The 13,036-nt window shown below is 37.9% G+C and overlaps 1 protein-coding gene across 3 annotated transcripts in view; it reads right to left on the bottom strand.

Moving 5' to 3' along the window:
* Positions 1-13,036, bottom strand: part of LOC150091497 (uncharacterized) — a 321,972-nt gene that overhangs the window by 271,439 nt on the left and 37,497 nt on the right. The gene's annotated exons all lie outside the window — the stretch shown is intronic.

Genomic DNA, 13,036 nt, shown 5'->3' on the forward strand with positions numbered 1-13,036 from the left:
AATGAAAAAGACCTGGGAGTAATTGTGCAGTCAGATATGAAGTTTTCTGAGAAATGCAGACAGGCTGCCAGGGCAGGTCATGGGGTTTTGTCAATGATATATAGCAATTTTGCTAGCAGGTAAACTTGTCACAAGATTACGATTATGCAAATAACTTACGTTATTTGCATAATCGTAATCTTTTAACAAGTTCGTCCATTTCCACAGCACCCATACATTTCTACAAATACTGCAGATATCTTTAATAAGACATCAAATCAGCATGAGCCACCTAGAATCTCCAGAATTAACTACTGTACTTTATATTTAACGCGTATTGAGTTACACTGATCATAGGCTGTGAGAGATAACAACCATACATCAAGAATACTCGATGGTGAGCTGCATTTGTTAATGTTTCGCGGCGCACCTGGAATTTTGTGCCATATTGGTTGGTTATGTCTGTTTTAGTCTAATGTTCCTAAAGTGCGTGTCGCGATCTTCTTTAAGTGTATCGCGAGATTAGTGAATACAGTACAACGTCTTTTCGTGTGTGACTGAAGTGAAAAGAATTTTGGGACCCACTGTGTATAGCCTACACAATTCTTTATTGTGTAGGCTATACACAATAAAGAATTGTCAATCGGGATAAGGTCATCGTCTGATGTTGTTACATGTAGGACGCGAAAAAGGGTTCAGAGTAAATTCAGAAAAGGAAAAAGTAAGGCGAGAAGCTGATACGATAAGGTATACAAATTGTCATAGCAGGAGACTGTCGAAAACGTATTCAGAACATTGAAAATCTAGTATTGGGAAAACTGACGGAGTTAATCACTTATCATAAACTCTTCAATAAATAACTGATTCTGACTCAGACTGGGAGGTATACAGGGGAATAACGCCTTTATTTCCCTAGCCCAAATCTGTTCTAAAAACAAAAATTATTTTAAGGAATATTTTGGATATTTTGCAACGTAAAGAGTTATTATAGACATTTATAAATTAATTTTAATAAATTTAAATAGAATACCTCTGAATTCGATCACGTATGCCCAGAGCAATAAAAACACACAAGAAAAGTCTTTTATCCATTACACTACTGGTCCGACTGTTATCATCATATTTATAATAACTTGATTTACAATGTCAGTCATTGTCGCAAACGCACTAATTACTTAATTTTGTATTTAAAATTCAAACCTTATTAAATTCTGATTAATATCATATACTCGATTCCTGGTTGAAACTTCTCGAATGTTATATGATTTATCTTTGTAGCTGCAAAACTCTAGGCCAATATCGTAAACAAACATATATACAAGGGCGATTTTGATAATGTATAATAGAATATGGACAGAGTGTCTCACAGGAACGCATCATTTGTTTATACCAACTAGGTGGTACTTATTCCAACATTCAATTTCCTCTGGCTGAAGGCAAATTTCCATACACCTATTCTGCGGCCATCCTTTTTCAGTTTAAATGTACTTGTATATTCCCTTGTGTTTATAAGTCATGCCTAACTTCTTGGCTTTCCAAACCTTTGCAACTGCAATATTTCTTAGGCGGAAGACTCTTCTGCATCTGGAAGCCTTGGATTTGTAATGCGGTATGGTGTATGCTGAATTACCTAAAGTTCTGTGAAATCGTGGATGCTTGAGTCTGCTATATCCACTACAACTCCAGCTCTTTTCTGTTCTCGGCAGCTCCTGGCACTGCTAGCTTTCCAACAGACTGTGAATAGATGTAGCTCTCTCCAATGAAGTTTGGACTTTCTCTGAAATTTAATTATATGTATATTTATTTTTTATATAATTTGATTATTTTCAGTTTGTTCATATCAATCTTTTTTAGTGGTGGCAGGTTTTTTCCCTCCCTGTACTTGAGCAAACAGGAGAGGGAGTATATAAGAGTACTGCTAAATTACGTGTAACTGACAGTGGGGTTGCCATTAGTTGGCTGGGACCGCTTTAAGTAATAAATATCAATATCAAAATGCCCTATAACAACACATTATTGTCGTAAATAGCAGTCTACCTGAATAACTGTATAAAAATTCATATGATGATTGTTTTTCGTGAAATTGAGTATCAAATTCAACCTTCAGTTTTAGGTACTCTAATTCCAGTGGTTACCTGCCATAAAGATCTCGGGGTATATTTTGATCCGAAGCTGAAATTTAATGATCACACAGAATACCTCCGGAAGCGTTTTAACACCCTACGCTGGAGCGCGAAACAACACTTACTTCATTCCAACGATGCCGCAACCACTACCAGATATCTTCAAGCCACTGTTTATCCGGCTATTTTATATGCTGCTGAAATTTGGGCATCTGCGTCGCCTTCACTTCAAAAACCGGTGTTCTCGTGTGAATACTGAACCCTGAAATGGGCCACAAATAAGCATCGCCGACCCCCTCAATTGAGAACAACTGACATGGCTGAGCAGCTAAATGTACCCAGGATCCCGAGGTTAATTGACAGCAGGCGTTTAATGACTTCAGTAAAAATGTACACAGGAGTAATAAACGCCCCAAACATCTGGGATTTCTGTCAGTGGCACAGTCCTACGCCATCCTTGAGGTCAGAGCCCACACTAATCCTCAAATACAACCGGTTGAAACTGTGTAGTCGGTTCCTACCTGCCCAGGCACTCCCCAAAATTCAGGCACTGCTCCGTCTTGGAGTCGACCTTCAGAAATTAGCTACCGACTACAAATACCGTCACATGCTCCTCGAGTGGATTCCATCTATGGAACTGGGATAATTTCCTCCATATGACGTTTAGTCCTCATTTTTCATAATTACAATTTACATGTTTGTAACTCATAATTTACATGTTTGTAACTCTTAATTTCCATGTAACGGTAATTTTTTTCCTTTTTGCCAATTAATTTCATTTATAATTTCATTTATAATGTAAAACTCCTGGCCATGTCGCCGTGTTGAGTATTATTGTCTCTAGTACATGTCCTGTACTTATTAGCAATAAAGAATTTATTTATTTAGATTATACTCAATACTTAATTACTTCTAGTACAAAGTTTTGGTTTGAACATTAATCATTATGCAATACAATGTACCGGTATTTCCTGCTGCTCGCTATTGGAGAGGAAGAAAATTAGATTTACAACTTCCTATTCTTGCTATTTATCTGAGAATTCGAAAACTATGCAAGATAATATGTTCGTAGTGATTTAGTTGAAGAGGGAAATATCAGATCACAGTCAAGGAATTTAAAAACTTTTACTCCTATTTGCTGATTTCATGTAATACAGCTTAAAAAGTAGACGCAATATAAATCAGTGGTTCCCGACCATTTCAAATTTATGGTGCATCCAAGGACCATTTAGAAACCGCTGTAGAACCGTTTTTATCAATGAAGTATATTTGTAAATATTTCGAAAATCTCCAGAGAACAACAAAACAATTATTTTTTAAAGGTTTTGTTGCTAGAACTATTTTGTATATAAAGAGTGTTCCACAACATGTAGGCTATAATTTTAGGATCGATTCAGGACCTTAAAACAATGAAAGAAGTTTATATAAAAACAGGTGACCGATTCTGAACGTTTACGGAACTATGCCTCTTTGAATTTTAAAATGTGGCTATGGAGTTCTGGATGATCAAAAGTAATAAAAATAAATAAATAAGAAAAAGCAGAAACGTACCTAGTAAAACGTTTGTTCATACTAGGTACTTATTCATTTATTCTTATTTTTTTATTTTTAAACATTCAAAACTCCAGCTATTCTTTAAAATTCAATCAGCTATAGCTCTATAACCGTTCAGAATCAGACACATGTTTATGTGAACTTTTTTCATCGTTTGGATCCTGAATCGATCTTGAAAGTACGGTCCACCTATTACAAAACACTTTGTACATCAGTGACTGGCAACCTATTCCACTATATGAGTTACTTTAAGAAATTCAGTCTCGAGAACGTCCTAGTACATTTTGTGAATAACTCATGCATAGACTTCCCCCCCCCCCCCCAAAGTGTATCTAGGATTGCAAACCTTCTCGATTTACAAATGCAAATCGCAAATCTCACATTTCACTTCATGTTAAGCGGAACAGCGAAAATGGCGCTTCAACTTTTTTTAATTAACACATCTTGATTTGATTAAATTAAGATAATTCAATCCCACGTTATAATGACTGACTGAGCAAATTTTCAGCTTGATGAAGAAAGCGTAGAGAAGTAAAATAGAAAAAAAAAAAGAAAGAAAAGAATGAAAGTAAAAAAAGCAGACTTAATACGTTGGAAGGAGAATTAATGGTGAAACAATTTTGTTTTTACCTGTACAGAGTTCAGGAAACATTTCGACACGCAAAACAGGAAAAAACAGACATGTAATAAATGATAAAAATGAAACAGGCATCAAGTGCACTGCAGTAATAAGAATTTTTTTTTTTTTTTGTTACAACGATCATTTTTCTTTGTTTTAAGCTCGAATATTTGTTAATTTTGTTGATGACATACACAACATTCTGTATATTGAAAATAAATGATATTTGTAAAATATAACAGAATTAGTGATGTTTTTTCTCTTGGGGGTTGACTGAAAGATCTCTCATTTACACAATACCATCACACGATACTGTGTGCCTTGCATGCTACATCACTTCCTTCAGGTAGACGTCCGACAGTTCTGCTGCCTATCTCGAATTTGAGGTTTAAAAATATAGCAATCCTAAGTGCATCCCTATTGGGGAAATATTGTAATTTTTTATTTTAAAAAAGGCATTAAGTAGGTACATAAAAATTTAAAGTTCTATTTCTATGAACAACACTGCAAAGCGAATATTCAAAAAATACAGCAGGGGCCGACAAATGGTCAATCAAATTGACCATTTGTCGGCCCCTGCTGTATACTTACGAATAAATAGGAAATTCTGAAAATCAGCCACTGTGGAGGAGCTCCACCGTTCGTGGAGTTCAACCATTTAATTATTATTCGCATCAAAATTTCTTTCATTCTACTAACACGTCAAAATAAAGAAGGTCTTTATTTATTATTATTTTTTTTATTTAATATTTTTGTGAAACTTCTCAGGGAACTTCTCTTTTTGCGAAACTTATCACCCAAACACACACACGGACCCTACGTTGGAAACACTGCTACAGTATAAGCGTCTACGGTACACAATGTATATGAAACCTCTTTTTCCATCGCACAAATTTGTTATCTGAGTAAACGGGTCGTTAGATTTCTGAGAGAAACTGGGGAAATATCTAACAAAGTTCAGCAGATTTGTTCCCGACAGCTTGGCAGTAGTGGATCTAGTAGGGGGACACCCCCCTCATCAAGGCTTGAGTAAACTGCAACAAATAACGTGTGTGTTATGTTATTAATTCAGTTGGTGTAAATCACATGTTATCGAAACAGTTAGTTCCGACCCTGGAGGCAATATTCGGACGCAATATCAGTAAAATTCGGAGAAAATATCGGTAAATTATAAAATTTTTCTTATAATTTTAAAAATTAATAAATCATTGTTTTCCGTGACATAAAGAAAGCCAGAGAGAGAGAGAGAGAGAGAGAGAGAGTGTAGACGATCATTTAGAGGCAATCCCCGTATAACACGGTACTTCTACAACACGGTTTCGCTCTAACACGATTGATCAAGTGCGGCAATTCTTGCACAGCACAGTGCTTACATAATAATTATAACTTCTTTATTGCTGCTAAGTACGGTACATGTACTAGTAACAATAATTCTCATCACGGCGACATGGCCAGGAGTTTTACATTATATATGTGATTAAATAGGCAAAAATTACAGTTACATGGGACATTATGAGTTACACAAAATTAAACATGTAAAAATGAAATTATAATAATAGGAAAATATAAAGAGGAACTGAACGTCGTAACCCAGTTTGGAGGAATTTATCCCAGTTCCACAGTTGCAATCCACTCGAGGAGCATGTGACGGTATTTGTAGTCGGTAGCCATTTTCTGTAGATTGACTCCAAGACGGAGCAGTGCCTGAATTTTGGGGAGTGCCTGGGCAGGTAGGAATCGACTACACAGTTTCAACCGGTTGTATTTGAGGATTAGTGTGGGGTCTGACCTCATTTCTGATGCGCTTGCACTATATTTATACATAGTATAGACGGCAGAGGATTGTGTCATTGACAGAAATCCCAGATGTTTGGGGCGTTTATCGCTCCTGTACATTTTTACTGTAGTCATTAAACGCCTGCTGTAAATTAACCACAGGAGCCTGAGTACATTTAGCTGCTCAGCCATGTCAGTCGTTCTCAATTGAGGGGGTCGGCGATGCTTATTTGTGGCCCATTTCAGGGTCCAGTATTCACATGAGAACACCGGTTTTTGAAGTGAGGGTGACGCAGATGCCCAAATTTCAGCAGCATATAAAATAACCGGATAATTTTTTTTTTAGATAGATATATATATATTTTTTTTTTATTAAAACATGAACAGTAGATACATTTTCAACAACAACTATTTACATTCTATGTACAAAAGCAAATAAGGAAAGATAAAGAAACTTTTTAGAACGAAATACAAACGTTTCAACATTTCAATTTCAGGAATTAAGAAAACAGTTTCTTGGCATTGGATCATTCTCATATTAAGTGTCACACGCTGAAGGTGATGGACTGTTCAGTGATGGTGAACAGGTGACCGTCACTGTTCCATTCACTGTTAAGATGATCCACAGTTTCTGGTCTTTTGCAGTGGAATTCGAGTAGAAGTCTGCTCTGCAACTTCCTCCGTAGGCTCCACTTCAGATGTTGCGCCGATGTGTCGACAGGAGGCACGTCGTCACTGCTTCTTGTGTGCTTCAAATAGAAGTTGTAAATGATGGCCTTGGCCGCAATGAATAGGAAGTTGCAGGTGGTGTGTGCTGTCTGCTCGGAGTGAAGCAGGTACCAGTAGTCCTCCGGAGTGTGGACGTGATTGCAGGCAAGCTTTGCTGCATCCAAAGCGTATTTGACGAGTTCCTTGTTCACGGGGCATGCCAGGAATGTGTGTTCCAGGGTACCTGGAGTGGCGCAGAACAGGTAGTAGTTTGAGGAGCGTAACCTGAAGATTTGTAGCTTGACTTGGGTGGGAAGGATGTTGTGCCACAGTCTCTACTGGATGTCTGCATCCGATTTGGAACATTTCGTCCTGTACAGAAGGTTCCACTGAAAGTTAGATGGCGGCTTGTGGTGAGTGGAGAGGGGTGCAGGGACAGCTTGGCAGGTGGATGACGGGAAAATCGTGGTTGTATGGCGAAACATGATTAGCTGATAGACTTTTTTAGAGGGTGCAGGAGACAGAGGTACCGTGTCTTCTGGTGATGTGATGACGAAGGTTGGTGTAGGTGAGGATCCAGTGACATTTACAATCCCTTTAGTTGTAGTGATGTCTGAAAGAGCTTGTGTGATCGCTGATTTTAGATGTCTGTGTTGCTGCTTTGCATTTATGGTTTTAATGGGCAAATCTTCTGATCCTTTCCATTCAAGGCTTGGTGTCAGGAGGTCGCCTATGGTTCTTATCATTTGCAGGGTCTATTATTCTTTTATTGTAGAAGAGCAGTTCTGAAAGTATTCCGGGAAAGGATGTTCTCTCAAGATTATGGTGAAGATTTGGCTTTTTCCAGCGGTACAATGCGTCTTTATAAAACGGCGGTAGTTTGAGTGGTGCTGGTGCCATATCCATTCTCAATATTGCTGAAAGAGATAGTCCTCTAGTGGATGTTGCTAGTAGTTTATCCGTAGTGTCGGAATGTGGGTATTTTGTTTGCAGCGTCTTAAGAAAAAAAGGTGATCCGGAATGATGTGATTTTGTCGTCAAGAGAGACCAACCCTTGACCCCTGTGAGTAAGTGGCTGGCTAAGTTTGGAGCAGGACATCCGATTGGTTTTGTTCCAAAGGAAGCTTCGGACATGCCTGGATTTGGTGGAGGAAGCAAATAACCGGATAAACAGTGGCTTGAAGATATCTGATAGTGGTTGCGGCATCGTTGGAATGAAGTAAGTGTTGCTTCGCTCTCCAGCGTAGGGTGTTAAATCGCTTCCAGAGGTATTCTGTGTGAACATTAAATTTCAGCTTCGGATCAAAATAGACACCAAGATCCTTTGGGTACTCTCATCCCAGGTAACCACTGGGATGAGAGTATCCAAAACTGATGGTTGAATTACTGTTGGTTGCTGTTTCAATGAGTAAATCATTATTGCAGATTTTGAAGGGTTAAGGTTTAATCCAAACATCTTCAAGTCAATTGAAAGAGCGGCCAAGTTCTCTGTGATTGAAGACGTAATTGACATTGGGTTTGCAGATGGTGGGATTAAGGTAAGAAACTTTATATCGTCGACATATTTAGAGCATCATCACGGGGACTCATGAAAGGAATTAGAATGGCTGAGAAAAGAAGGCCAGACTGGGCGCCACCTTGTGGGACTCCTGCATTGATTTTTCTTGTACAGTGGATCTTCTTCATTGTGAGGTGGACACTTCTATTCCTCAATAAGGCGGTGAAGAAAGCTAGTAGGTCTCCATTAATCCTGAAGAAGAATTGCAGAAGACTGAGAAGGGCTGTGACGTCTAGGCTGTCAAAAGCAGCTTCAATATCGGCGTATACAATGGGTAGAGAATTGTCGCAACCTCGCATAACAAGGTATTTTTCAGCTTTTGTGTTGGACGTAATTTTTCAGCATTTTCATTCTTTTTTGTGAATCCCCGCTTTTGGCTCTCTAATCTTAATGCAAAAAAAAAAAAAAAAAAAAAAAATTACATACAGTTATATAGATTGGGTAATCCCCGTGTTAGGTTCTGTGCTATTGAACTTGTGGAAAAATCTAGATTTCAAAGTTTTATTAATATTGGATAACGTGCCAGGCCATCCAAAAGATTTAAGTCATCCAGAAGTAATGTTCCTACCACCTAGTCCAACCTGTTTAATTAGATCAAGGCATTATATTTACCTTTGAAACTCATCACATCAGAAAATCGTTACAATGGATTTTGGAAAAAATTGATTCCGAATCGAATTGATGGAAAATTGAAGTGATAGAGGCATGGAAACATTTTTTAATTGTGGACTGTATCGGAATCATAGCTTTATCGCTCAAAGAAGTAAAACTGTCAACATTAAATGCGTGTTGGAAAAATGTATGGCCAGAGCCAGTTCCATTCAGGAAATATGGTCGAACCGACAGAAAACAGAATCCGTGCGATCGTAGAACTTGCTACGTCGGTAGGAGGGGAAGGTTTTGATGATGTAACACTACAGCCCTCGTGTGTAGCACAGTTGATAGAATCACACGGCGGGTGGAAAAGACCTGAGTTTGAATCTCATCGATGACGGGAGGAATTTTTATGGGTCTTTTTCACAAAGTGGCTGAGTTATTTGGTCTCAGACGAGAGTATCGTGGTTTTTTTCTCCCGGAAACTCGGGTTTTTCGTCCGGAAAAATAGAAAATCGACCTCAGAACGCAATATGAACACACAGAGCAACATAGCCTTAGTCACCGATACTCCTAATAAAAAAAAAGATATGATTACTGAAGATGTCCAAGTGTTAATGGTAGAAAAACAGGCTGCCGGAAATGGCATCGGAGGCAAATCAAATAAATTCAGAGGATGATAGCGCAGATGAAAATTTTTAACTTACAAATTTTACATAAAAAGTATACGGAAAGGCATAAAGTTAACCGAGAAATTAGAATTTTATTTTCTGAATTCAGATTCTTCGACTGAAAGGAGCCCAAAGTTCAAAAGGGAGCTTCAAAAATGCTTAGTTCCATACAATGAAATTACAAAGATCTATCAAGCAAAAGCAAACAAACCCAGATTAATGAATTTTTATGGAGAGCAAAAGATACACGAAATCTAGAATGGTGTATTTTTGTCAGTTTTGTTAAAGAAATTGTGTAGTTTTGTTACTCTTGGAACGTAACCCCCCCTTTTGTACTTTTTCTTAGTCCCGTATAACACGGTTTCGCCCTACCGACATTTTATAGGAACCTAACTACCGTGTTATACAATGGTTACCTGTATATGGCTCCCTTCCCTACATTTCAGCGTAAATTTCATGCCAAAGGTAATTTTTCGGCACCCCCACTCTTCCATACAGTTGCAACCAGAGATGGCAACCCTCCCTGTTTCACTACTGCTACGTCCTTGAATGTCTTGCACATCTATACACCTCATGACATAAAGAATGCGGAAAATTACTCTCCACACAGTAAGAGATAACGGCCATAATTTCTTACATGCAGTACGGTATATAATAAAAGCAAAAAATAATGTTTGTATTCATAAAGTTAATGGCGAACACTAAATATTTATGAAAATTCGAAAAAAAAATAATTATATTGAATTTCTTATTCATTATCTTTTGAAATTAGGAGCACATAAAGGTTGCTTATATGCGCCTTGCGTTTACCACACTTGTACTTATTTCAGCTCTTACACGATTTTTAAAATAAAAAATGAAGAAGCGAAGCCAAAAAATAGTGTTTTTAGTATCATCTGAAACTTTTTTCTTGCAAAGGGTTTTGCCTAATGTCTTGACTAATCTAAACAATTATTGTGACGAAGTTATAAGATTGCTGGATGCAAGGAAATAACTTTGACTATTATTATTTACCTTGGCTTCAGCAAAGCAATTGATACGATTCCCTACGAAAAATTGTTATATAAATTGGAGGAAATTAGGTTCAGTGATAAGATCCTTCGTTGGATCAAAAGCTGGCTAAAATATAGGATTCAGAAATTAACCATAAATGTATTCGGGGGTGGGCCAGTGTGTCAAGTGGAGGCGTTCAGGGATTAGTATTGGGGCAGACTTCTATTTTTAATCTTCCTTAATCACATTTATGAGGGAGTGTAGGGTAAGTTGCCAAAATCGTCCGAAGATTTAAGGTAAGAAGGGCGATTAACAACCAGAACCAGGCCGTTTTGCTTCAGAAGACAGCTCAGTTGCACAAATGGTCTGAAAAATGAAAATGTAGTTAAATGTTCCTAAATGTAAGATTTTGCACCTAGAGAATAGAAACTCCGGAGTTACTTATAAGCTGGGGGAGTGGAGTTGAAAATAGTTCAGGGCGAAAAAGACTTAGGAATTACGATCCAGTCAGTTTGAAATTTTCCATTCAGTGTAAACAAGTAGCAAGAACATTGTATCGGGTATGATATATAGGACGTTCACAAGTAGGGAAAATGAAGTCATTGTCCCTTTATATACCACGATGGTAAGACCATGTAAAATTGTGTTCAGGTCTGGAGGCCACAGTTGGAGAAAAACATGGAGCCTTTAGAAATGGTTCAAAAGAGGACAACCAGATTGGCGAGGGTGGGTAAAGTGTGATAATCGATGCGATATGAACGGCTTAGAAGGTGCGGACTACAAAATTTGGGGACTTGACAGAGACATATAAGGTCCCCTAAAAGGAATCAGTAGAATGAATGGGAGGAAGCATATTTTTATGGATAGAAGAGAGAAGAACAAGGGGAAACAAATACAAAATTTAGGATAGAAATAGAAGGCTGGATTTCAAGAGGTTTACTTTCGGACAGCGAGTTGTAGATCACTGGAATAAATTTCTTGCCACAGAAGTTGAGGCAAAGAGTTTGGTAAAGTTTAAAGCAGAACTGAATAAGCACTTTTTGGCGACAGGAAATGTATGAGAGTGATAAAGAATTTTTATTTATTTTATTTTTTTTTTCAGATGCAGAAAAAGTCTGCTTCCTAATCTCATTTAGCCACTATAATACTAATACTTTTCCCCTACTGTGGAGTTTCACATACGGACATTTTGTCTAAGACCTTTAAGTTAATAAATGCACCATTGGTATCACGTAGATTGGAAGGTGACCCACATGCCGCTCGGCACGCTAAACTAATACTAGAGATGAACATACAGGTAATCGAGTACACACCACAATATGGATAAAAATCATATCGAATAATAATGTAGTAATGATTATTTCAAGGTGGTAATCTATTTACATTAATAATAAATTGCCTTCACCCGCTGGCTGAAAGCAAACTTCCGCACATCTATCCTGCAACAGTCCTTCCTCAACTTGAATTTATGCCCCCTCATGTGTGTAGACTCAGCAAATGGAAGAATACCATTAACATTCAGCTTACGCAATCCAAGCAAGGCTTTAAAACAACTCAATCAGATCTCCTCGCAGGTGCCTGGTCTCGAGACGCTGCAATTTGCAGAACTGAAGCCTTTCTAGGAAAGAGCACCCGTTTCTTCCCTTCGCCAATCTGACTGCCCTTCTCTGCACCCATTCCAGCAGATCTACATCCTTCCTTCCTAAAGTGAAGCCTCCAGACCTATATACAGTAATCATGGTGTGGCCTGACCATGGCCTTATACAAAAGGATAATCACATCCTTGTCCCTGATAGGAAAATTTCTGTATATCATTCACAAAACCGCATGAGCTGTCCTGGCAGCATTTCTGCACTGCTCAGAGAATTTCATGTCTGACTGCACAATTACCTCCAGGTCTTTTTCATTTTCCACTACCCTGAGTGTAGCACCACACAGTTGATAAGTTACTCTGGGGTTACTGCTACCTATGTCCAGTACGTTGCATTTCCCCAATTTTCCGTGATCTTGTTGCAGCAGCTCACCCTGTCTTTAACCACCCTGCCAACCTTTATACCATCTGCAAACTTAGACATTAAGCCTGATACACCTTCATCAATATCATTCATAAATATTGAAAACAACAATGGACCCAGCACTGAACCCTGGGGAACTCCACCAATAACATTAATCCACGAAGAGCAGTGCCATTGATTACTATTCTCTGTCTTAATATGTGTGTTATATGCAGATACGTGTTATAAAAGTTTATTATTTTTTATGAACTGCATATATAAAATGAGTACTAAAGTAATTTAAATAAGAAGTTGTTATAAACAAAATATAACCATACAATTAAAAAAAAACTAACGTAGTTTATGGTTGTTTTTAACGCCAATGAAATTAAGGCTAGGAGGCGTCAATGTACAGTATCTTCTGTCTGGAAATTGTGTGATTTTTATGATTGATCAGTCTATTTAAT

This window comes from Mastigoproctus giganteus, chromosome 1, assembly GCF_048544385.1.
Source record: "Mastigoproctus giganteus isolate SK-2022 chromosome 1, ASM4854438v1, whole genome shotgun sequence".
Taxonomy (NCBI): domain Eukaryota; kingdom Metazoa; phylum Arthropoda; class Arachnida; order Uropygi; family Thelyphonidae; genus Mastigoproctus; species Mastigoproctus giganteus.